General features: G+C 41.4%; 1 pseudogene; it reads right to left on the bottom strand.

The window, feature by feature from the left end:
* Window positions 1–22263: 22263 nt before the first annotated feature.
* On the bottom strand, window positions 22264–24735 carry LOC118552420 (translocon-associated protein subunit gamma pseudogene; annotated as a pseudogene).
* Window positions 24736–25763: the final 1028 nt, after the last annotated feature.

Here is a 25763-nt window from a genome sequence, read left to right as displayed (position 1 = left end):
TTCTAGCCGAATCTCGTGAGATCTCATTCCAAATCTCATGAAAACTCATTCCAAATCTCATGAGATCTCATCCAAATGTTGCCACAAGGTGTCTCCCTGAGGTTTCAGCATCCTGGTGAAGAGCAGTTATGATGGGAGCATCGAATTCAGGAGGAATGTGCCATGCGTATTCTTAATCACCCTCAACCAGAGGTGATAGAAACAGGAGAGCACCACTGGAATGAAGAAGCAATGTCCCCCTGACCCCCGCCGCCTCCTGAGCATGAGAAGTGAGCACATGGGCAGCCTCCCTGAGGCATTCCCAGGCTTTGAAAATATTAAGGCTGTATGTCTTCACCTCACAACCCCTCAGCAAAAAAAGAATAGTTACCTCTTTCTTTCCTGGGCCTCAGGTGATCTTGGGGGAAAATCTTGGGAAATCTCAGTTCAAATCTCATGAGCTTTCCAAATCTCAGGAGATCTCAGGCCCAGACACTGAGGTCTAGGGCCAAAACCTGTTGGATCTGTGGCCAATCTACCAGGTCTCTGGGAGTATCTGGAACTCTCTAGCAGAACCTAAATTGCGATCCTTATGTCAGTAGGGATGGCTCATGCCATGATGTGGCAGAACTTGAATAGTTCCGGTACCCTAAGACACGACCTGCAGGGAAGACACGAGGTGTCTCACCCCAAATCCATGGTGTTTCAGGGTCCTGGGTGAAGAGTATGCACAAAGGGAGCATTGAAGTCAGATGAATGGGCTTGGTGGATTCTTATTCATAATCAACCAGAGGTGATAGAAACAAAGGACCAAGAGTGGAAGGAAGAAGCAAGGGGACCCCAAGCAGGACAAGTGAGTGCAAAGGCATGCTCTCTGGGGCTTTCCCAGGCTCTCAAATTGTTAAGGCTGTCTGTATTAGCATCACAACACCCCAGAAATGAAAGAAAATATACCTCTTTCTAGAGCCAGACCTCATGCCATCTTGGGGAAAATCTCGTGAGGTCTGGGTCCAAATCTCAGGAGATGACATCCAAATCTAATGAGATCTCATGCCCAGGCATTTAAACCTAGAGCTAAACCCCAATGGGTCTGTGGCCAAACTTCAAAGCCCTTGGGAAGATCTGGCACTCCCTAGCAGAGCCTGATTGGAGCTCTTTATGTCAGTAGGGGATGCACATGCCAGGATTGGGCAGAACTTCCAATTTGACCGGTTTCCCAATGGGTCTCAGACAGGACCTGCAAGAAGATGGGGGGGTATCTCACACTTAAATCCCTGGTGTTTCAGTATCCTGGGTGAAGAGCAGTTAAGAAGGCAGCATTGAATTCAGCATGAATTGTCTTTGTGAACACTTGTTCACACTCAACCAGAGGAGATAGAAACAGGAGGATAAGAGGAGAAGGCAGAAGAAATGTGCCCTGGAGAAGGACGTGTGAACACACAAGCAGGCTCCCTGGGGGCATTCCAAGTCTTTGAACACGTTAAGCTCTCTGTTTACCTCACAACACCCCAGGATAAAAAGAAAAGATAACTTTTTCTTTAGCGGGATCTCAGGTCATCTGGGGCCAATCTCAGAACTCTCTGGCTGTCTCTCAGGAATCCTCATCCTAAAGGTCAGGGGTACTCTGAAAAATCTGGTGAGATCAATGTCCACTCCATGAAAAGGGGCCAAAATCCCCTGAGACATCGGGGCATGTCTCTCGAGATCTACAACTAAATCCCATGAGATCTGGGGAGAAGTCTCTCAGGAACTCAGCAGGGGTGGGAAATGCCTAACCCTGATGTTTGTGCAGCATAAAAGCCAACCTTTGGACATTACTGTCTGGGGGACCATGGGAACACCTGGCATTCCAAAAAGCCCACAGATGTCATTCAGATGTTGGGGTCCAAACCCAGCACTGAAATAGAGATGAATGGGCTCAAGGTCCCTTACTGACATTACTTGAGAAGGGAGAGACATGGGAAGACATTAGTTATAGGAAGAGGCAAGGAGCCTGGGAGCTGGCTCATCTGGACACACAGGAAGGCTCCCTGGGTGCTCTCCCAGGCTATTGACTTTTAAGTACTGTGTGTGGGAGTCACCACATGCAGGAACAAGCCAACTCCTGACTTTGCCAGATCTCATGTGCTCTTGAGGCCAATCTGGGGTGATCTCAGTACAAATCTCATGAGATCTCATCCAAATATCATGAGATGTCAGGCCCAGCCACTGGGATCTAGGGTCAAAATTCATGAGATCTCTGGGCAAAGCTTCCAGGCCCTTGGGAGGAACTGGGAGTCCCCAGAAGAGCCTGCTTTGTGCTCCTTATGTCATTAGAGGTGGCACATGCCAGGATTAGACACATCTTCCAATATTCCCAGTTTCAGAAGTGCTCCCAGACTCGACCTGCAGAAAGATACAAGGTGTCTCACTCTTAAATTCCTGGTGTTTCTGTACCTTGGGTGAAGTGGGAATATTAAGGGAGCACTGAATTCAGGATGAATGGGCCCTGTGGACTCTTCTTCACACACAATCAGAAGTGATAGAAACAGGATGGCAGGAGGAGAAGGAAGAAGCACTGTGCCCCAGAGCAGGAAGTGTGAGCACACAGGAAGTCTCCCTGGGGACTTTCCCAAGCTTTCTACAGGTTAAGGCTGTCTGTGTTTGCCTCACAGCCCCCTAGGAAAAAAAAGAAAAGAAAGAAAAATACATTTTTCCTGAGCTGGCTCTCATGTATTCTTGGTGTGAATTTGGCAAATTCTCTGGCTTCTTCTCAGGAATGCTCAGACTAAACCTTAGGATAACTGTGACAAATCTCATGAGCTCAAAGGACTTTGAGCTCCATGGAATTGGTCCAAAATCCCCTGAGAAGTCAGGCCAACTCTCTTGAAATCTGTAACTAAATCTCGTGAGACCTGGGGAGAAATCTCAGGGGAACTCGGGAGGTGTGGGAACTCCCTAGTCTTGATGCTTGTGCAGCATAATAGTTAGCACTTGAAGCTTCCTTTTTGGGGAACCCTGGGAACACCTGGCATTCTACAAAGCCCACAGATGCAATTGTGATGTTGGGGACACAACGGAGCACGGAAGTAGTGATAATTGGCCTCCGGGTTCCTTACTGATATTACATGAGAGGCGATAGACACAGGAAGGCATTAGGTATAGGAATAGGCAACAAACCTGGGAACTGGCTCATTTGTACACCCAGGAAGGCTCCCTGGGTGCTTTCCCAGGCTTTCAACTTTTCAGGACAGTTTGTGTGAGAGTCGCCGCCTGCAGACAGAAGCCACCTCTTTCTTTTGGTTGAGCTCAGGAAATCATGAGGAAATCTGTGCTGGATCTCAGGCCACAGCTCATGACACCTCGACCCAAATCTCATGAGTTCTCAGGGCTAATCTCACATGATATATGGACAAAAATCACAAAGTTTCAGGAAAACCAGCCCGAGAGCTGGATGTTTGAAAACACAGGCAAGTTTCCAGGGGCACTTTTCGAGGCACTCAACAAGTTAAGGCTATCTGTGTGTGTCTGTCAGCAGGATAAGCCACCTCTTGCCTTCGCCAGATCTCACGTAATCTTGGGCTGTATCTTATGATTTCATGAAGTTTGATGTGCTTACTGTTGTATGTGTGGATGTATAAGGAAAGTGCCAAAAACTGGACTCATTCAAACAGCACTGTGTAGAAAGCATCTTTCAACTAACGTCTCCTTTCATTATGATACAAGTGTTTTCAAATGTATCTATGGAAGCATAAGGAAGTCTCAATATACACTGACGAAACAACACTGTATAGAAAGCATCTTTCAGCTAACAGTTTCTATCTGACTATAGAAGCATTGTCAAATGTCTGTGTGGAGCATAAAGAAACTTCCACATGTCTTCTCCTATGTTTAACTCATTGAAACCAAAGAGGGTGTAAGGCACCCTTCATTCACATCTTCTTTCATTAAGATATAAATGTTTTCCAGTGTCTGTGTGGATGCATAAGGAAAGTCTCAAATAATTATCTCCTTGAAACAACACTGTGGGGAATGCGTCTTCCAACTAACATCTTCTTTCATGAGATTAGAAGTGTTTTCAAATGTATGAGTGGAAATATAAGGAAACTGCTATATACTTGACTCCTTTAAACAACATTGTGTGGGAAGCATCTTTCAAAGGACATCAGGATTTGTGCAGATAGAAGTATTTTCACATGTATCTGTGGAAGCCTAAGGAAAGTGCAAAATACTAAACTCAATGAAATGGCATAGTGTAGAAAGCATCTTGCAAATGACATCTTCTTTCATGAAGATAATAGCGTTTTCAAATATACAGGTTGAGGCATAAGGAAAGTGCCATATACTTGACTCATGGGAACAACACTATATAGAAAGCATCTTTCAACTAACATCTTCCTTCATGAAGATAAGAGTGCTTTCAAATGTATGTGTGGAAACATAAGGAAAGTGCCATAATACATTTAAGTCAATGAAACAGCACCCTATGTATTATACCTTGGTTAATTGAATTCAAATGTTAAAAAAAGAAAAGAAAAAGAAAGAGAAAGAGGACCCTATAGAAAGCATCTTTCAACTAACATCCTCATTCATGAAGATGGAAGCATTTTTCAATATACCTGTGGAAACATAGAGAATGTGCCATTATTTCCCTCATCCAAACATCACTGTGTAGAAAAGCATCTTACAACTAACATCTATCATGAAGATAGTAGCCTTATCAAATGTATGTGTGGTAGCATAGGGAATGTGCCTTATACCTAACTCATTGAAACAACACTGTGTAGAGAGTATCTTTCAAATAACATCTTTGTGCACAAAGGTTTAAGCCTATTGTGGCTCACAGCAGAAAGGGGTGGCAAAGTTATCTGCAATAATCCCCAGTCTCTATGCTCTGCTCAGTTCACCCTAGAGAAGTAGCCAATGGGTGAGCACACAGAATTGGGAGCCTACTGTGGCTCACACTGAAAAGTTAAAAGGTTTCCTGCCCTCTGAGCACCCCCTCTGACCCTGCTGCTGGCTCTGCTCAATGACTCCCAGCCTGGTATTTTGTCTTGGGTGACACTTCCAAATGCCCTCCAGGAAGGGCAGCAATCTCTCCCTGAGTGACCCAAAGGATCTCCTCACCTCAGCTTATTGTGTGGTCACAACCCGCTGCACTCTTTCCAACTTGCTCCCTCTTCCTGACTGTTCTGGGAACCAGGCTTCCTCCCCATCTAGGCTACATGGCTTCCCAATCCCCCAACTCAGGGCTCTGAACATCTCCTCTGCCTCTAACTGTGCAGATTGTTTCCTTCCCCCCCCAACTATGCAGATTGTTTCCTTACTACTCCAATCCTCTTCCTAATTGTTCAAAAGAGTTGAATGTTGATCTAGTTGTATTTGAGGGACACTGCAAGTTCTGGATCCCCCTACTACTCTGCCATCTTGGAAACGTAACACACACAAAAACTTGTGTCTTAATGAAAAAAAGATGTTACTTTAGGGACATTTTAAACACAATGTAGTTTCAAGGAGTTTCCCTACTATGTAATACACATAACTTTAAAAACACTGAAAGAGGAGAAAAGATGGTGGAGGAGTAGGGGACCGTATTCCAACTGAGAATTGAGAATTGAGCTGAATATCTACCATACCACACTGAGCACCCACAAAATCAGCCTGAGATATAAGAAAATAGATCTGGATCTCTACAAACAGAATATCACGGGCAACTGGTTTCCAGGTACAAAGTGGGGAGGCGTGATTCCACGGGCAGATATCGGAGGATAAACAGCGGCGGGAGGGAGCCTGGCTGTGGGGATCCTACACTGCCGGTGAGCAACAGCCTCACTCACTGGGGACGGGGCACAGACTCGCAGACCGGTAGCGGCGGGGAAAGGACTTTAGGGCAGCCCCTGGGACGGAAACCCGGAGCGGTGGGGTCACGCATGCGAACTGGGAGCAGCTGGCGATTTAGAAGCACAAAAGGCAAAGACGTGCCCCCACCTGGAGGCAGGACTGGGAGCGCTGCGAGGGGCACACAACCCAGGACGCTGCAGTATATAGCAGCACAGACAGAAACGGAGACAGTGCGGGCTGGAGAGCTCACTGAAGAAAGGACTGCAAACTCTCTGCTCTGAGGCAGAGGGTTGAAAACAGTCTCTTCTGCTCTGACTCTAAGAAGAGAGGCGGAAAGCCGCCAGAGAAAGCCACCAGAGAACAAAAGCCCCCAAAAACCGGTTCCCATGGAGACCATCCCCTGCCACAGGGGGGCAGGGCAACTCTGCCCAAACAGGGTTGGCTGAGTAACAGTGTGTCAGGTCCCTCCCCCAGAAGACAGGCTGGGAAAACAAGAAGCCAGCAACCCTAAAGTCCCTAGAAAACAGGTGCATCTTGCTTGGGTTCTGGACAAGAATTTGGACTCTATACATTCCCTCAAACACCCATCAACAGAATGACTAGAAGGAGGAACCCCCAAAATAAGAAAGACTCAGAGACTACGACTTATGCTACAGATTTACAAATGGATGCAGATATAACCAAGATGTTGGAGATGGAATTCAGGCTAGCAATTGTGAAGACAATAGCTAGAATGGAGAAATCAATTAATGGCAACATAGAGTCTCTAAGGGCAGAAATGAAAGCTGAATTGGCAGAACTTAAAAATGCTATCAATGAGATCCAATCTAGTCTAGATAATCTAACAGCTAGGGTAAGTGAGGCAGAAGAACGAATAAGTGACCTGGAAGACAATTTAATAGATAAAAAGGGAAAAGAGAAGGCCAGGGAAACACAACTCAGAATCCATGAAAATAGAATCAGAGAAATAAGTGACACCATGAAGCGATCCAATGTCAGAATTATTGGAATCCCGGAGGGAGTAGAGAGAGAGAGAGGACTAGAAGATGTATTTGAGCAAATCGCAGCTAAGAACTTCCCTAATCTGGGGAATGAAACAAACATTCACGTCCTAGAGGCAGAGAGGACCCCTCCCAAGATCAAGGAAACAGGCCAACACCCCAGCATGAAATAGTAAAACTCGCAAATCTTAGAACCAAGGAAACCATCTTAAGGGCAGTTAGGGGGAAGAGATTCCTTACGTACAGAGGGAGGAACATCAGAATAACGTCAGACCTATCCACAGAGACCTGGCAAGCCAGAAAGGGCTTGCAAGACATATTCAGGATACTAAACGAGAAGAACATGCAGCCAGGAATACTTTATCCGGCAGGCTGTCATTTAGAATGGATAGAGAGATGCAGAGCTTCCAAGACTGGCAGAAACTGAAAGAATATGTGACCACTAAGCTGGCCCTGCAAGAAATATTAAGGGGGGTTCTATAAAAGGAGAAAGACCCCAAGAGTGATATACAACAGAAATTTATAGGGACAATCTATAAAAACAAGGTCTTCACAGGCAACATGATAACAATTAATGCCTATCTTTCAATAATCACTCTCAATGTGAATGGCCTAAATGCTCCCATAAAACGGCACAGGGTTGCAGATTGGATAAAAAGACAGGACCCATCTGTATGCTGCCTACAAGAGACTCATTTTGAACGTAAAGATACATCCAGACTGAAAGTGAAGGGATGGAGATCCATCTTCCATGCCAGCGGACCTCAAAAGAAAGCTGGGGTAGTGATTCTTATATCAGACAAATAAGATTTTGAACAAAAGTCTTTAGTTAGAGACACAGAAGGACACTATATCATTCTTAAAGGGTCTATCCAACAAGAAGATCTAACAATTGTAAATATCTATGCCCCCAACATGGAGGCAGCCATCTACATAAGCCAACTGTTAACCAAAATAAAGAGTCACATGGATAACAATACGTTAATTGTAGGAGACCTCAACACTCCACTCTCAGCAATGGACAGATCATCTAAGCAGAAAATCAACAAGGAAACAAGAGCTTTGAATGACACACTGGACCAGATGGACCTCATAGATATATACAGAATATTCCACCCTAAAACAACAGAATACTCATTCTTCTTGAGTGCACATGGAACTTTCTCCAGAATAGACCACATGCTGGGTCACAAATCAGGTCTCAAGCGATACCAAAAGATTGAGATTATTCCCTGCATATTCTCAGACCACAATGTTTTAAAACTGGAACTCGATCACAAGAAGAAATTTGGCAGAAATTCAAACACTTGGAAGCTAAGACCACTCTGCTCAAGAATGTTTGGGTCAGGGGCGCCTGGGTGGCTCAGTCGTTAAGCCTTCGGCTCAGGTCATGATCCCAGGGTCCTGGAATCGAGCACCACATCCGGCTCTCTGCTCAGCGGGAAGCCTGCTTCTCCCTCTCCCACTCACCCTGCTTATGTTCCCTCTCTCACTGTGTCTCTCTCTGTCCAATAAATAAATAAAATCTTTAAAAAAGAAATACTGCAGAAAAGAATGTTTGGGTCAACCAGGAAATCAAAGAAGAACTTAAACAATTCATGGAAACCAATGAGAATGAAAGCACATTGGTCCAAAACCTATGGGATACTGCAAAGGCGGTCCGAAAGGGGAAATACATAGCCATCCAAGCCTCACTCAAAAAAATAGAAAAATTCTGAATTCACCAACTAACTCTCCACCTTAAAGAACTAGAGAAAAAACAACAAACTATGCCTAAGCCACGCATTAGAAGAGAAATAATTAAGATTAGAGCAGAGATCAATGAATTAGAAACCAGAAACACAGTAGATCAGATCAACAAAACTAGAAGTTGGTTCTTTGAAAGAATTAATAAGATCGATAAACCACTGGCCAGACTTATCCAAAAGAAAAGAGAGAGGACCCAAATTAATAAAATTATGAATGAAAGGGGAGAGATCACGACTAACACCAAGGAAATAGAAACAATTACTAAAAATTATTATCAACAACTATAGGCCAATAAACTGAGCAATCTGGATGAAATGGAGGCCTTCCTGGAAACCTATAAACTCCCAAGACTGAAACAGGAAGAAATTGACAACCTGAATAGGCCAATAACCAGTAACGAGATTGAAGCAGTGATCAAAAACCTCCCAAAAAATAAGAGTCCAGGGCCTGATGGATTCCCTGGGGAATTCTACCAAACATTCAAAGAAGAAAGAATACCTATTCTACTGAAGCTGTTTCAAAAAATAGAAAAAGAAGGAAAACTTCCAAACTCATTCTATGAGGCCAGCATTACCTTAATCCCCAAACCAGACAAAGACCCCATCAAAAAGGAGAATTTCAGACCGATATCCCTGATGAATATGGATTCCAAAATCCTCAACAAAATCCTAGCTAATAGGATCCAACAATACATGAAAAGGATCATCCACCACGACCAAGTGGGATTTATCCCCGTGATGCAAGGGTGGTTCAACATTCGCAAATCAATCAGTGTGATAGAACACATTAATAAGAGGAGAGACAAGAACCATATGGTCCTCTCAATGGATGCAGAAAAAGCATTTGACAAAATACATCCTTTCCTGATTAAAACTCTCCAGAGTATAGGGATAGAGGGAACATTCCTCAAGTTCATAAAATCCATCTCTGAAAAACCCACAGCAAATATCATCCTCAATGGGGAAAAGCTATGAGCCTTTCCCTTAAGATCAGGAACACGTCAAGGATGCCCACTCTCGCCACTATTGTTCAACATAGTACTAGAAGTCCGAGCAACAGCAATCAGACAACAAAAAGAAATAAAAGGTATTCAAATTGGCAAAGAAGAAGTCAAACTCTTTTCACAGATGACATGATACTTTATGTGGAAAACCCAAAAAACTCCACCCGCAAATCACTAGAACTCATACAGCAATTCAGTGATGTGGCAGGATACAAAATCAATGCACAGAAATCAGTTGCTTTCTTATACACTAACAACGCAACTGTAGAAAGAGAAATTAGAGAAATGATTCCATTCACAATAGCACCAAAAACCATAAGATACCTCGGAATAAACCTAACCAAAGAGGTAAAGGATCTATAGGAACTACAAAACATTCATGAAAGAAATTGAAGAAGACACAAAAAGATGGAAAAATATTCGATGCTCATGGATCGGAAGAATAAACATTGTTAAAATGTCTATGCTACCCAGAGCAATCTATACCTTCAATGCCATCCCGATCAAAATTCCAATGACATTTTTCCCTCAAAGTGCTGGAACAAACAATCCTAAAATTTGTATGGAATCAGAAAAGACCCCGAATTGCCAAGGAAATGTTGAAAAAGAAAAACAAAGCTGGGGGCATCACGTTGCCCGATTTCAAGCTATATTACAAAGCTGTGATCACCAAGAAAGCATGCTACTGGCACAAAAACGGACATATAGACCAACGGAACAGAGTAGAGAACCCAGATATGGACCCTCAACTCTATGGTCAAATAATCTTCGACAAAGCAGGAAAAAACATGCAATGGAAAAAAAATAGTCTCTTCAATAAATGGTGCTGGGAAAACTGGACAGCCACATGCAAAAGAATGAAACTTGACCATTCTCTAACACCATACACAAAGATAAACTCAAAATGGATGAGAGATCTCAATGTGAGACAGGAATCCATCAAAATCCTAGAGGAGAACATAGGCAGTAACCTCTTTGACATCAGCCACAGCAACTTCTTTCAAGATACATCTCCAAAAGCTAGTGAAACAAGCAAAAATGAACTTTTGGGACTTCATCAAGATAAAAAGCTTCTGCACAGCAAAGGAAATAGTCAACAAAACAAAGAAGCAACCCACAGAATGGGAGAAGATATTTGCAAATGACACTACAGATAAAGGGCTGGTATCCAAGATCTATAAAGAACTTCTCACAATCAACACACAAAAAACAAATAATCAAGTCAAAAAATGGGCAGAAGATATGAAAAGACACTTCTCTGAAGAAGACATATAAATGGCTAAGAGACACATGAAAAAATGTTCATCATCATTAGCCATCAGGGAAATTCAAATCAAAAGCACATTGAGATACCACCTTACACCAGTTAGAATGGCAAAAAATGGACAGGGAAAGAAACAGCAAATGTTGGAGAGGTTGTGGAGGGACACTCTTACACTGTTGGTGGGAATGCAAGTTGGTACAGCCACTTTGGAAAACAGTGTGGAGGTGCCTCAAAAGTTTAAAAATAGAGCTACCCTATGACCCAGCAATTGCACTACTGGGTATTTACCCCAAAGACACAGATGTAGTGAAAAGAAGGGCCATATGCACCCCAATGTTCATAGCAGCCATGTCCGCAATAGCCAAACTGTGGAAAGAGCTGAGATGCCCTTCAACAGATGAATGGATAAAGAAGATGTGGTCCATATATACAATGGAATATTACTCAGCCATCAGAAAGGATGAATATCCAACTTTTACATCCACATGGATGGGACTGGAGGAGATTATGCTAAGTGAAATAAGTCAAGCAGAGAAAGTCAATTATCATATGGTTTCACTTATTTGTGGAACATAAGGAATAGCATGGAGGACATTAGGAGAAGGAAGGGAAAAATGAAGGGGAGGAATCGGAGGGAGAGATGAACCATGAGAGACTATGGACTCTGAGAAACAAACAGGGTTTTAGAGGGGAGGGGGGAAGGGGGATTGGTTAGCCCAGTGATGGGTATTAAGGAGGGCACGTACTGCATGGAGCACTGGGTGTTATACGAAAACAATGGATCGTGGATCACCACATCAAAAACTAATGATGTACCATATGGTGACATACGATACAACATAACATAATAAAATTTAAACAATTAAAAAAGAAAAAAAGAAATGGATGCATTCCCAGACACATGTAAACTACCAAAACTGAAACAGGAAGAAATAGAAAATCTGAACAGACCAATAACCAGCAAAGAAATTGAAGCAGTAATCAAAAATCTCCCAACAAACAAAAGTCCAGGTCCAGGTGGCCTCCGAGTGGAATTCTACCAATTATTAAAGAAGAATTAATACCTATTCTTCTGAAGCTGATTAAAAAAACAGAAATGGAAGGAAAACTTCCAAATTCATTCTATGAGGCCAGCATTATCTTGATCCCAAAACGAGACAAAGACCCCACCAAAAAGGAGAATTACAGACCAAGATCCCTGATGAATATGGATGCAAAAAATTCTCACCAAGATACTAGCTATAAGGATCCAACAGTACATTAAAAGGATTATCTACCATGACCTAGTGGGATTTATTCCTGGGCTGTAAGGATGGTGCAACATCTGCAAATCAATCAGTGTGATACACCACATTACTAAAAGAAAGGACAAGAAACATATGATCCTCTCAATTGATGCAGAAAAAGCAATTGTCAAAATACAACATCCTTTCTTGATTAAAACTCTCTGCAGTCTATGGATAGAGGAAACATACCTCAATATCACAAGAGCCATATACAAAAAAAAACACAATGAATATCATCCTCAAGGGGGAAAAACTGAGAGCTTTTCCCCTATGGTCAGGAAAAAGACAAGGATGGCTACTCTCACCACCATTGTCCAACACAGTAGTAGAAGTCCTAGCCTCAGCAATCAGACAACAAAAAGAAATAAAAGGCATCCAAATCAGCAAAGACGTCAAACTTTCACTCTTTGCACATGATACTCTATGTTGAAAACACAAAAACCTCCACCCCCAGAATTGCTAGATCTCATACAGGAATTCAGCAACATGGCAGGATATAAAATCAAACTACAGAATTTCAGTTGCCTTTCCATACACTAACAATGAGGCAGAAAAAAGAGAAATCAAGGAATTTGTCCCATTTACAATTGCGCCAAAAATCATAAATTACCTAGGAAAAAAGGCAAGGGAAACAAAAGCAAAAGTGAACCATTGGGACTTCATCAAGATAAAAAGCTTCTGCATGGCAAACGATACAGTCAACAAAACTAAAAGTCAACATATGGATGGGAGAAGATATTTGCAAATGACATTGCAGATAAAGGGCTCGTATCCAAGATCCATTAAGAATTTCTCAAACTCAACACCCAAAAAACAAAGAATCCAGTCAAAACATGGGCAGAAGACATGAACAGACACTTCTCCAAAGAAGACATACAAATGGCTAACAGACACATGAAAAAATGTTCAACATCGTTAGCCATCAGGGAAATTCAAATCAAAACCACATTAAGATACCACCTTACACCAGTTAGAATGGCAAAAATTAACAAGGCAGGAAACAACAAATGTTGGAGAGGATGTGGAGAAAGGGGAAACCTCTTACACTATTGGTGGGAATGCAAGCTGGTACAGCCACAAAAAGTTAAAAATAGAGCTATCCTATGACACAGCAATTGAACTACTGGGTATTTACCCCAAAGATACATATGTAGTGAAAAAAGGGGGCACATGCACCCCAATGTTCATAGCAGCAATGTCCATAATAGCCAAACTGTGGAAGGAGCCGAGATACCCTTCAAGAGATGAATGGATAAAGGAGATAATTTTAAAAAGTGGATAAAATACCTAATATGAGACAGGAATCCACCAAAATCCTAGAGGAGAACACAGGCAACAACCTCTTTGACCTCAGCTGTCACTACTTTTTGCTAGAAACCTCTTCAAAGGCAAGGGAAACAAAAGCAAAATGAACTATTGGGACTTCATCAAAATAAAAAGCTTTTGTACAGCAAAGGAAACAGTCAACAAAACTAAAAGACAACCTACAGAATGGGAGAAGATATTTGCAAATGTCTTAATAGTTAAAGGGCTCATATCCAAAATGTATAAAGCAGGATGGTCTGAACAACTTTTGGCCAGGTGGTGCAGGAGAGCCTGATGATGTGTAGAAGTGCTCTGTTCTTTAATATCAGCCTCCTAGAATATCTGTCTGCAAGGTCCAATGGAGCAAGAATGATGAGCGTCATTTTTTTCCCCTAAATTTAGATTAGCAGGAGAAAATATTTGTGAAACTATTTCCTTGGGCTTAGCGACTTTTGGTAAATTTGGTACAATACTCTTGGTTTTACTGATCCATTTTCTTCCAGAGCTGATTTTTCTTTTTCTTTGCCTGAAACCACAGGCAGTATCCCTTGGACTGGTCCCAGGGTTTGGACTCTTCAGGACTCATTGGGGCCACAGGTGGGAACCTTCTTTCAGGAACTGCAGGGGACCACCAGAAGGAGGAAGCAACAGACCTTGGCCCCTGCGAGAGTTTAGACTGCCCTCAGGAGCTGCATTGCTGAGTGCCAGATCCATCAATGCCCCAAAGTTGTTCAGTCCTTCCTGCTGGAACCCCCTCCCCCCCGCCATCCACCACCACCACTGCAGCTGCTGCAGCTTGAATCATTCAGTTTAAATGGGTGAAATGTATGGTATGTGAATTATATATCCATAAGCTGTTCAAAAAGTGACAGGCCTGCATAAGAATACATAAGTAGATTAAAAATTGACAGATGGACAGAAAGATAGTTTGAAAGACAGACATAAAAATAGTGAAAAAAGAAACAAAACAACAAAGGGATAGATGGAAACACCTAGGAAAAGACATAAAGAGAGATAGATGACAGGTAGATAGATGATGGATGGATATATAGATGCATACATAGGGAGATAGAGAGAAGGATAGATCAATGGCCAGACAGAGGGATAGATAAATAGACTTATAGGCATTCATACAGAGAGAAAGACAAGTAGGCAAAAAAGACATAGAAAGATAGAAAAACAGATATGATAGATAGACATAAATATAGACAGAAAAAGAGGTAGAAAGCCAAAGAGACAGTCATACAAAGATGCACAGATGAACAGATAATTACTAGGATTGATAGAGAGGCAGATATACAAATAGTGCAAAGACAGACAGAAAGATGGACTAATGAGCACCAAGAATAAAAGATAGAAGATAGATATAGATATATAGATAGATATAGATAGATGATAGATAGATAGGTGATAGACAAGATACATAGAGGCAGACATATAAACATCCTTAAATACATACCTATGTAGATGAAGGGATACATAGGAAGATGGATAGAAAAATGGCAGACAGAAAAATATAGAGACAGACTGTCATGAAGACAGACAGATGCATGAATAATTAGAAAATTAGATAGAGAGACAGATACACAGAGACAGACAGAAAATCAGGAAAAAGACCCAGAAAGATGGATATTATTAAGATGGAATAATAGATGATGAGATGGATGAATAGACATATTGACAGATAAACAAACTGACAGTGATATAGTCAGAGAGCAGAGAGGTAGACTAGAGAAATAGAGAAACAGAAAAACAGGCAGAAAATCAAACAGAAAACCAATAGATAGGCTGACACATAGATAAGTGAACAAAAATTAAGACATCTAGACAGAGAGAAAACAGACATACTGAAGGTGATATAGACAAATAAACAGAAGTATATATGAATAGTTAGATAGGAAACACACCATAGACAGAGAGAGATGGAAAATAAATGATACATATTCAGCCAGACAGGTAGAAAGATAGACAAGGCCTAAAAAATAAAAATGGAAGAAAAACTTCCTAACTCATTCTATGAGGCTAACATTACCTTGATTCCAAAAACAGACAAAGACCCCACCAAAAGGGAGAATTACAGAGCAATATCTCTGATGAACATGGATGCAAAAATTCTCACCAAGATTCTAGCTAATAGGATCCAACAGTACATTAAAAGGATTATCCACCATGAGCAACTGGGATTTATTCCTGGGCTGCAGGGATCCTTCAATATTCACAAATCAATCAACGTGATATTCCACATTACTAAAAGAAAGATAAAGAACCATATGATTCTCTCAGTAGATGCAGAAAAGCACTTGACAAAATACAACATCCTTTCTTGATAAAAACCCTCAACAAAGTAGGGATAGATGGAACATACCTCAACATCATAAAGGCCATATACAAAGACACACAGCAAATATCATCCTCAATGTGGTAAAACTGAGAGCCTTTTCCCTAAGGTCAGGAAGAAGAGAAGGATGTCCACTCTCACCATTACTCTTTAACATAGTACTGGAAGTCTTAGCCTCTGCAATCACACAATAAAAAGAAATAAAAGGCATACAAATTGGCAAGGAAGAAGCTAAACTTTCACTATTTGCAGATGACATGATACTTTATGTAGAAAACTTGAATGACTCCACCAAAAAATTACTAGAATACATGAATTCAGCAAAGTTGTAGGATATAAAATCAATGTGCAGAAATCTGTTGCATTTCTATACACCAATAATGAAGCAGCAGAAAAAGAAATCAAGGAATTGATCCCATTTGCAACCGCAGCAAAAACAGTAAGATATCTAGGTATAAACCTAACTAAAGAGGTAAAAGATCCACCCTCTGAAAACTACAACAATTACAAAAGAAATTGAAGAGGACACAAAGAAATGGAAAAGCAGTCCATCCATGATCATGGATTGGAAGAACAAATATTGTTAAAGTGTCTATACTACCAAAAGCAATCTACACATTTAATGCAATCCCTATAAAAATACCACTGGCATTTTTCACAGAACTAGAACAAACAATCCTATAAAATTTGTATGGAACCACAAAAGGCCCCAAAGAGCCAAAGCATTTCTGAAAAAGAAAAACAAAACTGGAGGCATCATGATTCTGGATTTCAAGCTATATTATAAAGCTGTCATCATCAAGACAGTATGGTACTGGCATAAAAACAAACACATAGATCAATGGAACAGAATAGAGAACCCAAAAATGGACCCACAACTAATATGGTCAAATAATCTTTGACAAAACAGGAAAGAATATCCAACGGAAAAAAGAGAGTCTCTGAATAAATAGTGCTGGGAAAACGGCACAGCCACATGTAGAAGAATGAAACTGGACCATTCTCTTACACCATGCACAAAGATAAACTCTAAATGGACGAAAGACCTCAATGTGAGACAGGAATCCATCAAAATCCTAGAGGACAACATAGGCAGTAACCTCTTCAACATTAGCCACAGCAACATCTTTAAAAACACGTCTCTAAACGCAAGGGAAACAAAAGCAAAAATGAATTTTGGGACTTCATCAAGATACAAAGCTTCTGCATAGCAAAGGAAACAATGAACAAAACTAAAAGGCAACCTATGGAATGGGAGAAGATATGTGCAAATGACATATCTGATAAAGGGCTAGTATCCAAAATCTATAAAGAACTTATCATACTCAACACCCAAAAATACAAATAATCCAGTTAAGAAATGGGCAGAAAACATGAATAGACACATTTCCAAATAAGACATCCAGATGGCTAAGAGACACATGAAAAGATGTTCAACATCACTCATCATCAGGAAAATACAAATCAAAACCACAATGAGATACCATCTCACACCTGTCAGAAAGGGGTAAAATTAACAACACAAGAAACAGGTGTTGGAAAGGATGCAGAGAAAGGGGAACCCTCTTGCACTATTGCTGGGAAACTCTAGAGAACAGTTTGGAGGTTCCTCAAAAAGTTAAAAATAGAACTATCCTATGATCCAGCAATTGCACTACTAGATATTTACCCAAAGGATACAAAAATACAGATTCAAAGAGGTATATGCACCCTGATGTTTATAGCATTATCAACAATATCTAAACTATGGAGAGAGTCCAAATGTCTATCAACCGATAAATGGATAAAGCAGATATGGTGTGTGTGTGTGTAATGGAATATTATTCAGCCATCAAAAAGAATGAAATCTTGCCATTAGCAGTGAGGTGGATGGAGCCAGAGTGCATTATGCTAAGTGAAATAAGTCAGTCAGAGAAAGCTAAATACCATATGACCTCACTCATATTTAGAATTTAAGAAGGAAAACAGATGAGTATATGGGAAGGGGGAAAAGAAAGAAAGGAAAGAGGGAAACAAGCCATAAGAGACTCTTAATGACAGAGAACAAACTGAGGGTTGATGGAGGGAGGTGGGTGGGGGATGGGCTAGATGGGGGGATGGGTATTAATGAGGGCACTTGTTATGATCAACACTAGGTGTTGTATATAAATGATGTATATAAATGATGAATCACTGAATTCTACTCCAGAAACTGATATTGCACTGTATGTTAACTAAATAAAATTTTTTTAAAAAGACAAGGGTTCCAATTATGTAATGCTAGCATGAGAAGCTCTGTGAGCCAGCAAAAGAAGCAAAGCTGTGAAAACTATTTAAGAAAAAAACATTTAAAATATCTGAAAATTGTCCAAAGGACATAGAGGAAATAAACATTTATTTTTTTTAAATCTACTCACTGGGTGTTGCATGTAAGTGATGAAACACTAAATTAAAAAATAAATACCAAAATAAAATAAAATAAAATAAAAATCTACTAAAATAGCAATGCCTGGCTGGCTCAGTCAGAAAAGCATGTGACTTGACCTTGGGATTGTGAGTGCAAGCCCAAATTGGGTGTAGAGATTACTAAAAAATAAGTACATAAAAACATATATATATATATATATATATATATACACATATACACACAAATCTACTAAAACACAACAAAACCAGTGAGAGTCTGTAGCATTTGAACCACAGTCAGCTCCCTTCCTCCTGCACCCTCCACCTTCTCAATTTGCTGGAAGCTCCTCTCCAGGCAGTTATGGTCAAGAAAAAAGGGCTTCCTCTCTCTTCAGTCCCCATTGATCTGTGTCTCACTGAGAGGATCAGGCAGCCAGGATTGCTCATCCCCTGCAACTTCAAGTTGAAAAAGCTAAATTCCTGGTTTATGCAGCTGAGCAACTGAGGGCTCCCTTTCTCTACCCAGCCCCTATAAGGCGGAGAATACTGGAGTCTTGATCACCTTTTCCCCAGCTTACCCCCCACTCATCCCTGCTAGCTTTAATGACCAAAGCCTGCTTAGAAATGTTTTTTTCTTAAATAGTTTTCCAGCTTTGCTTCTTTTGCTGGCTCACAGAGCTTGAAAATGATTGACCTCTTAAGAGCAAAAGTTCATTGCAGCCAGCTCACCACCCACAGCAGGGTGGAGATAGCTAAAAGAGCCCTCCTGGGGACAAAATAAAGTGACTCACAAATGCATAAAACCATTAAACAGTCTCTCTCTCTCTCATTCTCTCTCTCTCTGTCACACACACACCAATACAATCAGTGCCTTCACACAGACACAAAGCCCACCTAACACAGTGTCTGACACACATTGCTAAACACAATTTCACACACTTTCACAAACACACACACACACACCTCTAAACAGTATTTCACATACTCACACCATTAAGCAGATTGTCTTATACCCCAATACACAGTGTTCCACAAATAAGCAAAACACCATGAAACAGAGATTATCACACACATACCACTAAACATAGTGTCACACAAATACAGCAGGTCTCACTCACACACAATACAAAACACTGTCTCATATACATAATAAACAAAGTACCTCACATGCACACACTCGCACAACAGAACAGTGTCTCACACACATATCCCACTATACACAGCATCTCACATTGTTGTGATATGGCTATAATTATAGACCCATTGTCTGGATGTACATTTGGACAGGTATAGTACAGTTGATCCTTGAACAATATGAGCTTGAATTGTGTGGGTCCACTTATATGCAGATTTTTTTCAGTAAATACATTACAGAACTGTAAATGTATCCTTTCTTGTGATTTATTTTGGCTGGACCCCAAAGGTTAATATTTTGTTCACAACTGATGAGAATCTGTGGACTAAAGGGTCAAATTTATGAAAGTCCTAATGAAAAAATGCTGACAAGCACTAACAGTTCCTCGGAGAGTCTTAGAATTCTATACCTAAGATTGTAAACATTATTTAGTCCTTTTACACATCAATATTCAGTAAAGAGGTTCTCTACTAAACATTCCTCTAGTGGTATGAGACATAGTCAAGGAAAACAATGATTCCAGTCTCTTAACAGGTCAAACCAACATGGTAGGGTTGAATTGACCTCCCTGGCTACCCAAGGCCAAAGCTATACAGCAGAATAGTATGTGCTTTAATACCACAGGACAAGTCTCATGTGCCTGGCCACTATTTTTAGGTTATTACCTTGGCTGCCTTTCTTCTTTAAAAAAACTTTTCCATAAAAGCCATCTATGAAAAACCCACAGCAAATATCATTCTCAATGGGGAAAAAGTGAGAGCTTTCCCCCTCAGGTCAGGAACACGGCAGGGATGTCCACTATCACCACTGCTATTCAACATAGTATTAGAAGTCCTAGCCACAGCAATCAGACCACGAAAAGAAATAAAAGGCATCTGAATCAGCAAAGAAGAAGTCAAACTCTCACTGTTTGCAGATGATATGATACCGCATGTGGAAAACCCAAAAGACTCCACCCCAAAACTGCTAGAACTCATACAGGAATTCAGTAAAGTGGCAGGATGTAAAATCAATGCACAGAAATCAGTGGCATTTATATACACCAACAACAAGAGAGAAGAAAAAGAAATTAAAGAGTCAATCCCGTTTACAATTGCACCCAAAACCATAAGATAGGAATAGGAATAAATCTAACCAGAGTCAAAGAATCTATACTCAGAAAACTATAAAATACTCATGAAAGAAATTGAGGAAGACACATAAAATAGAAAAACGTTCCATGCTCATGGACTGGAAGAAGAAACATTGTGAAGATGTCAGTTCTACCTAGAGCAATCTACACATTTAATGCAATCCCTATCAAAACACCATCAACTTTTTTCAAAGAAATGGAACAAAGAATCCTAAAATTTGTATGGAACGAGAAAAGACCCCGAATAGCCAGAGGAATGTTGAAAAAGAAAAGCAAAGCTGGTGGCATCACAATTCCGGACTTCAACCTCTATTACAAAGCTGTAATCATCAAGACAGTTTGGTACTGGCACAAAAACAGACACATAGATCAATGGAACAGAATAGAGAGCCCAGAAATGGACCCTCAACTCTATGGTCAACTAATCTTTGAGAAAGCAGGAAAGAATGTCCATTGGAAAAAAGACAGTCTCTTCAACAAATTTTGTTGGGAAAATTGGATAGCCACATGCAGAAGAATGAAACAGGACCATTTCCTCACACCACACACAAAAATAGACTCAAAATGGATGAAAAACCTAAATGTGAGACAGGAGTCCATCAAATGAAGGGGGGGAAATCAGAGGGGGAGATGAACCATGAGAGACTATGGACTCTGAGAAACAAACTGAGGGTTCTAGAGGGGAGGGGGGTGGGGGGATGGGTTACCCTGGTGATGGGTATTAAAGAGGGCGCATATTGAATGGAGCACTGGGTGTTATACACAAACAATGAATCGTGGAACACTATCTCAAAAATTAATTAATTAATTAATTAATTAATTAATTTTTAAAAACTCTTCCATAAGTTTCTCTTCCTCAAGTTGGAGACGCCTTGTCTTTGAGTTATTTCAAATCACAAATTCAGAGATTTGTAAACATGGGGCTTCAAGGGAAAGGATTTATTCTGATATTTATGGTTCAAAAAAAGTTGTAAGATTGTGGCTAGAACACAGACAACCGGTTATTAACCTCTTGCTACTATTATAAGTAATAATAGTTCAGTCCAGGTTACTGTGACCTCTGACAGATCAAGGAAGCCAGTTATTTTCTCCTCTTGTGATTATAGCACATTGACAGACAACTTTTTGCCTTTTAATAAATGTCAGGTACTTTGAGTTTCCTTTCAATTCATTTAATTTCAACGATCTGTCAAAAAAGAGCCAATATACAAATATTGAGTTACATTTTGTTGGGTTTTTTTAAACTCTCAAATTGCAGACTATAAAAACATCTTGTGACAAATGTAATGATCCAACGGGGCACATGCACCCCAATGTTTATAGTAGCAATGTCCACAATAGCCAAACTATGGAAAGGGCTGAGATGTCCATCAACAGATGAATGGATAAAGATGTGGTATATATATACAGTGGAATATTACTCAGCCATCAGAACGGATGAATATTTACCATTTACATCGACATGGATGGAACTCGAGGATATTATGCTAAGCAAAATAAGTCAATCAGAGAGAGACAATTATCATATATTTTCACTTATATGTGGAATATAAGAAACAGCACAGAGGATCAGAGGGTAAGGGAGGGAAAACTGAATGGGAAGTCATCAGAGAGGGAGACAAACCGCGAGAGACTCTTAACTATAGGAAACAAACTGAGGATTGCTGGAGGGGCAGTGGTGGGGGCGCTGAGGTAATTGGGTTATGGGCATTAAGGAGGGCATGTGATGTGATGAGCACTGGGTGTTATATGCAACTGATGAATTATTGAACTCTACATCTGAAACTAATGATGTTAATAATACGTTGGCTAATTGAGTTTAAATTTAAAAAATAATTAAAAAAATAAAAACAGCTTGTGTGTCTCTCACCCTGACCACCGTGCTACTTTTCCATATACCACAATCCACAAATAATTACAAATCCAAGGAGGCAAAGCTGACATGGCCCATTTGGAGCCAGTAGACAGGGGGGCAATGAGCCCTGATGAAACAGTTATGGACAAAATACAGTCCACTGTGGGGTTGAAGTTCATCAATATAAAGAAGGAAGCAACAATGACCAAGATCAGGAATAGGATGTTGTTATAAAGGATGGAAAATGTTGTAGCTTTGTAACTGACAACTTTGTTCTTCTTCCACAAGATTCTTTCATCTTTTTTCTTTTGAGACATCTTTCTTTTATCAGCTTCAGAAAGTTTTTGAGTCACTTCTTTGGAAACAGCATCCTCCCTCTTCTGTGCTACTTCGTGTTTGAGAACAAATTTCACACTTTTGTATGCAAAGGCTACCAAATAAGTGCTTACTAGGATCATCACACTATAGAGAACAGCAGACTGAATAAGATCCATATGCCATATTCGCCAAGGTAACTGGCCAGGGATGGCGGACATGATGAAGGTATTCCCAAAGAACACGAAGGACTTGGCCAAATGCTGCAGGAGCAGGTCCTCCTTGGACTGCTCTTGGAATCGCCTTTGGAAGCCATGGTGGAGTTGAGCCACAAACCTGGAAGCTCTTATGATTTTAATAACATTTTCTTTTCTTTACTTATTGTAGAATACAGTATATAATACATATAACATACAAAACATGTGTTAAACAACTATTTATGTTATTTTGTAAGGCTTCTGATCAATAGCTATTAGTAGTTAGGGAATCAAAAGTTATATTGGGATTTTCAACTGTGTGGGAGCCAGGAACCCTGAGCCAAATTGTTCAAGGGTCAACTGTATATGCTACTGGCTTAATTTTATAGTATAGTTTTGCTGGGCAATAGATATACGTTGAATAGCATTAGAGAAAATGGAACCCACTGGATGTGCAAGGAGTCAAGTTTAATAGTACATGTTGGCATGCAAGGAGTGATACCTGAATGATACAGAGTGGTTCTCCATAGAGTGGTTGAATCACAAACAAGTTTGAGGGGCATGGTATTTAGTTGGGAAATTGTTGATGAACAGGAATTGGAAGTCAATGGCACAGCCTGGCTGAATATAAGTTGAATAGCACAGAGGTGGGCATCAAAGGGAAATTGCAGTGAGTACAATGGGTGCACAAGGTAAAGAAGGTTGAATGGCACCAACATGGGTGTGCATGAAGTGTATGTTGGATGGTGCAGATGGATGAAAAAGAAGTGACTATTGAATCACACACAGTGGGAATGCAAGACTGATATCTGAATGGCAGCAGGTGTGCAAGATGCAGACATTGGTTGCTGCACAATTGGTATTCAGACAGTGGTTTTGAATCAACATAGCACAGGTGCTGAAAGTGAAAGTTGATGTCCAAGAAGCGGAAGTGGATCTTCAAACAGCTAAAAGACAGTGTACAATGGCTGGAAATGTGATGGTTCACAATGGGTATGAGGCATATAAACTGGATAACACAATTGGTGTGCAAATTATTAGGTGCATGGAACATCTAGATGTGAAAGGAGTCAAGTTAGGATGATGTAGAATTGGTGAACAACGAGTTGTTATTTCTCTATAAATTATAATTGAAAGGCTCATTGTGTATGCAAAGTATGGAAATGGAGAAAACAGCCTGGTTGTGCAACAGGTGTAAGGTGAATTCTACAGAGGGGGCTCCAGCAGGTGGGTTTTGGGGTGGTGGGGTTGGGGAGCCATCCTAGGGACATAGCCTTATGCTGTGAAAAGCCATGCTAGAGTTTGGTCAAGTCTCTTAGTGCAGGGGTTTTGAGGGAATTGTTTTGTACTAAGAGCTCTACAGTCCTCACCCCAGGACCTCCCAGGATACTCTGTTTCTACCAACACAAGGGTGGGTGGGCCCCATGCAGGGGTGTGAGTGGGCTTGGACAAATTCCATGGTCACCCCTCTCTAGCCAGATCGTTCCAGCCCTCTAGGAAACGTTTTTTGAGGTGCTGCCAACCCTGGAAGTGGGAAGCCAGTCCCAGGCACCCCTTCCAGGCCTCCCTGTCTGGTCCAGAAATGGACCCGGGAACATTTTCTAGAGGGGCATGTGATGACAGGAGTCCATGCAGGACTAGGGCCAGACTACTGACTGCTCCACAGATGTCTCTGGCTGGCCACTCCAGAGATCTGAAAAATATTTAAAAGGCACATTGGACCACCTAACCACACCAGGACTGTGGCCAAGACCATGGTATGACTGGGCCTCCTTGTCCATCCCAGGCTTATCTCTACTTCCAAATGGGACTAAGAAAAAATTTCAAGAGGCCTATCTGGTAGCCAGACCCCTCATAGGACTGTGTTTGAGTCTCGGCACCATCCCATGGCATCCCTACCCAGTGCCACAGACAGGACTCAGAAACGTTTTCCACAGGCACATCAGGTGATGAGTACCCACACTTGACCATCGTCAGGACACTTCCACAAGGCTCTCTACCCACCCAAGCCAGGCTTTGTCACCAAAGAGAGCTTAAGAAATTGTTGGGTGGTACTTCCAATGACTGGCCCTACACAAGATCTCAATGAGCCTGGAGTGCAATTTCAGAGTGTATCTGACCTGCCTGTAGTGCTCCCTTCTCTGGTGAGGGACATGAAAATATGTGGGGGGCTGCATGTGGTAAGCAGCCCCACATGGGGAACTGTCAGACCTAGGCATCCCCTCTTTGGTTCTTACTGGCTCCCCATTTTGGAATGGGACTTAGGAATGTTTGGGGAGTGCCTCATATGCCTGGGTCCCATGCAGGGCCACAGCTGGGCCATAGGCACCCACTTAAGTCCTCTCTGGCCAGCTTGGATCAATCCCTGTTTGTGAGGGGCATCTGGCAACCATGGCCAGGACCAAGATGCCCTGCTGTGGCCCCCATGTCAGTCACAGGCTGAAGTCTACCTCAAGAGAGGGACATAGAAAAAGTTTCCGGCGGTACAACCTAGACCTCATGAGGCACCCTCTCTGGGCAGCCCTTACTGGCCCAGCCAGTGCCCACATCCTCCAGAGAGGGATATCCAGAGGCCATCCAATGGCCACATAGGACCAGGGTGATCCTTAGTGCCCTCTCAGGCCTCCCTGGCAAGCTGTTTCCATCTCAGCCACTGGAAGTGGGTTGAGAAACATTTTTGGGAGGCACCTCTTTACTTTACAGGTACCAGCTCAAGCAGCTTTACAGGTTAACAGGGAGGCCCAAGAGGTCACTCTAGTTCTAGTGTGATCCCATTTGGGAGACTAGAAGCTGAAAGCACATTCTGAAAATGTTTATGCCTCCCTCCAAAGGGGGCAATCACCAGGGCAGGCCCGGGGGTCTTAGGAGGGTACCATGGGCCTGGCTGTGGCCCTGCCTGGGAACTGTTCTTTGGAGTTATGCCCAAAACGTTTCTAAGTTTCTCTCTGGCATGGAAAACCCTGGGAAGGCCACCAAGTCCTTGAGAAGGAGCTTTGATG

This window comes from Halichoerus grypus, chromosome 8 (assembly GCF_964656455.1).
Source record: "Halichoerus grypus chromosome 8, mHalGry1.hap1.1, whole genome shotgun sequence".
NCBI classification, from domain to species: domain Eukaryota; kingdom Metazoa; phylum Chordata; class Mammalia; order Carnivora; family Phocidae; genus Halichoerus; species Halichoerus grypus.
Note: the sequence above shows the minus strand (reverse complement) of the source record. Positions and strands in the feature narration are given on the sequence as shown.